The 4409-nt window shown below is 39.8% G+C and overlaps 1 long non-coding RNA gene across 1 annotated transcript; it reads right to left on the reverse strand.

Annotated features, from left to right (window-relative positions):
* Positions 1–2348: 2348 nt before the first annotated feature.
* Positions 2349–4155, reverse strand: LOC146835358 (uncharacterized). The gene is made up of 3 exons (XR_014960424.1): positions 2953–4155; positions 2764–2873; positions 2349–2659 (listed from the first exon to the last, which is right to left on the reverse strand). It is a non-coding gene; the product is annotated as an uncharacterized LOC146835358 (long non-coding RNA).
* Between the last annotated feature and the right edge of the window lie 254 nt (positions 4156–4409).

Below are 4409 nucleotides of genomic sequence, written 5' to 3' on the forward strand. Positions count from 1 at the left end.
CAAATGAAGAAAATGTCGTCTATGAATCTAGACCAGCACTTTACATTCTCAAAAAAGGGACACATCTCATTGTAGATATGTTGGGTCTCAAATCTCCCAACATACAGGCATGCCAGGCTGGGAGCACATGTGGCTCCCATACTGGTGCCCTTGATCTGGCAGTAGTGATCTTGCTTGAATAAGAAGATGTTGTTTTTTAGAATTATATCAATGCATTTTATGATGAAGGTGTTTTGTGCAGTAAGATCCCCTGCCTCATTTCCCAAAATGTCCTCCATCATTCTCACAGTATCCTCTTGTGGGATATTGGTATATAATGCTTCAATATCTAAGCATACCAGCCATTGGGTGTCTTTATTGAATACTAAACCCTCAATTTTAGAAATCATATGGGTGGTATCTTTTATATATGAGGGTAGTTGTGTGACCAAAGGCTGGATGAAGTGGTCCACATATTTGCTGAGAGGCTCAGTCAAAGATTCAATTCCTGACACTATAGGGCGCATTGGGGGGTCTTCCAGGTTTTTGTGAACTTTGGGCAGCCCATATAGTGCTGGGACCTTAGGGTTCTCATTAATTAGGAATCGATATTCCTCTTCGCATATTATATTGTCTTCTTTAGCGAAGGTTACAACATCTCTCACCTTTTTCTTAAGACTGTCCCATTCTCTCACGCTACTGGATTTATAGTGTGTCTCATTATTCAGTAGTTTAAGCATTCTGTTTTCATAGTCTTCAGTGGTTAACACCACTATGCTCCCTCCCTTGTCTCCTGGTTTTATGGTGATATCATCACAGGATGACAAGGACTTTAGTGCCGCCCTTTCCTGTTTTGATAAATTGTTTTCAGTCCATACTTTTGTATCTAATAGCTTCTCTAAACCAGTGGTCACTGCTTTTTCAAAGGTATCCACCTCTTGTCCTACCATTGCTGTATTAGGTGTCCAGATGGATGGTGGTTTGAGGCCCGATTTATTAGTGGTCTCTCTACTCTCTTTCCCTTCAAAAAACTTTTTTATTCTGACTTTTCTGAATAGGTCCCTCACATCCCTTTCTATGTTAAATCTAAAGCCTATTGTGCTGGGGGCAAAACCTAATCCCTTCTCTAAAACACTAATCTCATGTGTTGTGAGTATTTTGTTAGAAAGGTTTATTATTGGGGCTTTGAAGGTTGCTTCCTCTATTTCTAGTCTTTGTATTGGGGGTGTCAGGTGTTCTAATTCTATTCCCAATCTTTGTGGCTGCGGGTCCGCATGTAGGGTCTCCTCATGGTTCCCGCTACTTGTTGGTTGCCCTGACAACCCCTCCCCCGGGCTTTGAATCCTCTCTGTTGGCGCCTTTGTTGCTGCCCTAAAAAAACTGGTTGGTATTCCCTGTTGTTTACCTGACCTCCTTCTCTTGTGTCAGTTCTGTTTCGTTGTTCCTGATTTCTTTCCCCTTCTGATTCAGAACTGTTGTATGATGTATCGGAGAATGTCACATTCTTCCTGTGGTACCTATTCCTATTGTAGGTAAATTGTTTACCATTGTACTCTGTAGGTGCTGGTTGCTCATAATAGTCTTTCTGAATATATGGGTACACAGATTCATTTTTGTAATTAGCTATGTCTTTACGTAGCTTGTTTGTTTTTTTGTTTATCATATATTCTTGATAGCCGCTGATGTCTTCCTTTATTTCATCTAATTTTTTCTTCGCGTCATCTAGCGTTGTGCTTTCGTTTAGTTGTTTCTCAAGGGTCTCGATCTCCTCCCTTTCTATTATAATAATGGCTTGTGCGGTTTCTATTATGAGCAACATCCAATCGCGACTACATCTGTTCGCGATTAGTGTCCAGCTTTCCTTGAACTTCTCATTATTCACGAATAAACCCGGTTCGTTTCTAATCTGAAGTCCTACAGGTATAATGCCCTTCCTGCAATACTGAATGATAAACTCAGAATGTAATTCCGTGCGTATCATTTTTTTCTTTAGGTTCCAAAGTTTATTCCACCTCTCATCATCGTTTTTTGTTAATGTCATGGAATTAATGGTTTTTGATGAATCTCCTATCAGTTGTTTAAATTGGTCTTCTGAGAAGCCAAACGTGCGTAAAGTATCCATTTTATAGGGTAGCGCCCACTCTCCAGCTGCAAGAGCTGTAGAACAATCTCAAAAAAGAGAGTTTCCCAGGGACCAGAAAGGACTGGGTGTCAGATATTTATCAAAAAAAGATTCCTTTCTGTGTATTACTCTTTTAGTTGGTGACCATGAGGCCTACACATTTAGATCAATAACCTTTGATTTTTGACTGTGACACTGGACAAATATTATTACTCCAGACTAGAATATACTTTTTGTTACTCTCAAAATTTATTTTTCATAGGAAAACACTTATGTTCAATAAAATCATATTTTAAAATTGCATTCAATATATACTCTGATTGGGTGCTCTGGTACAGTCTTATATATGCTATCTAACAATTCCGTATTACGGTATCTATCTCAGAGTCACACACACTTCAAATCATGTACTTTCAAAATTGCAAATTAAATACTACACAAATACATTTCATATGCTTTAAAAAGTCCCACTGTCGACGCGTTTCGGTGCATAGGTTACAATAGTAGCACCTTCCTCAGGACGGACGAGAATTTAAAACCAAAGTTTTGTTCTTCTTTCTAAAAAAGAGAATGCATATAATTAATACCATTTCCCTATGGAGAGTTGATTCTAGTTCTGGGCTATGCTGTTAGTGTCACTTATACATATTGTCTGCCCTTACTTTAAGTGTAGGGGTTGAAGTCCTTCTGTGGGTGTTCAGGACGACTTTATCACCTCTCAACTTTTGTGATTTTAGACCACTTGCATCATAGTCAGTGGAGTCATAGAATTCTACAAAAAGAGCATGGAGTTATTTCACCATACTTTGAGCCTATTAGCCTATTCTCATGCTGTTAAGCAAAACACTTACTTTTAAAAAGTCACGTTGACACATGTTCAATGGTGTCTTAAAGCAGGTACGTCTTTCGATATGCACCGCCTGTATTCAATTGTTTAGCTGTGCCTGTAAGGTACATAGATAATGCTATATACTTCAAATAATGATGTCATGGCACTGGTGTTTATTCTCAACAAATACATCCATATACCTACCAATAGGTTTTTCGCCTAATGTTTAAGTTCAGGCTGTCCTTCCCTGCACCTTTTCAAGTGGTGTCCTGATACCTGTACCGGAATAACATGACGTTCAATTTAAGTGTACAGTTATCCATAGATCATGGCTTTAGACATCTACCTATCCCCTACTCCTTCTAAATTAGAAAGGGGTTCAGTACATACCAGTTAGAGCCTGCAATATCTTGTGGCAGCCTGAATCTTGACAACGCTGTCTTCTTTTCTTTAAGCGCTGTCAGCCACACTGTAGGTTTTCTTGGGGGTGTTTTTACTTTTACTCCCAACCTGTGTATTAAAAGTCATATTGGAGGAGGTTTTATTTAGATCCTCGCATAGAAGAATCTTCTTATCGCATTCCCCAGATTTTGCCAAATTTGCTAATTACAAGTATGTCCTCTACTCTCATTGTCACTCATGCTGTTTTAAAGCAGTGCTGAGGTGTACTTTAATATTTCTTTATCAGAGGTAACTAACAGAAACCGTGCCCTGTTCGCTTTGCAGTGCTACAGCGTTAAAAGCGATTGTCACAAGCAGCCCCTCCCTAGAGCACTTGCTTAATGACCCTCCCTAGAGCACTTGCTTAATGCAAGCTGATAGACTAAGGTCTTCAGAAAAGGAGTACCACAACTTTCCCCCTTTCCTAGGATTTCAGTCTTGGAATCCTGCATAGGAGAAAAGATTCTCTCCCTCACTCTACATACATTCGAGTGCCCAATGCTTACTCAAGTCTTCTATCCATCTAGTTTGCACCAAAGCGGTCCTTACCTTTAAAAATCGGCGAGCCTGCTAGTCACAACGTCCTGCTTCCACCGCAACTGGTGAATGCAGTCGTTTGTGCAGGCTTTAAATACCCCTAGGCATACTTAATTGGATGCCTATTACCTGCCAAATTGGTATTTAACATTCAATTAAGGTAGCCGTCTATCGGCGCCATTTTAGTAGTTTTTTGCATCAATCCTTTAAGGACTACAGGTCCATGGGTTCAATCCCGGGTCCTCCTGTTTGCCGAATTTTAAGCTGGTGACTATTATTATTTCTGATTTGTTTATAACACTGTCCCCTTTTCTTTTAATATTGTAAACTTCCTCCTGGGCACACCGGTTTGTTCAGACCGATTTTCGATCGTTTTCGGCCGCCATTTTGGTAGTTTTTAAGTCTTATTTGCGAACTACAGAACCACGGGTTCAATCCCCGGTCCCCCTGGTTACTGATTTTCGAATTTTTCCATATTTGCCGATGTTACAGCTGGTGACT

The sequence above is a fragment of the Triturus cristatus genome, chromosome 4_2 (genome assembly GCF_964204655.1).
Source record: "Triturus cristatus chromosome 4_2, aTriCri1.1, whole genome shotgun sequence".
In the NCBI taxonomy this organism is placed as follows: domain Eukaryota; kingdom Metazoa; phylum Chordata; class Amphibia; order Caudata; family Salamandridae; genus Triturus; species Triturus cristatus.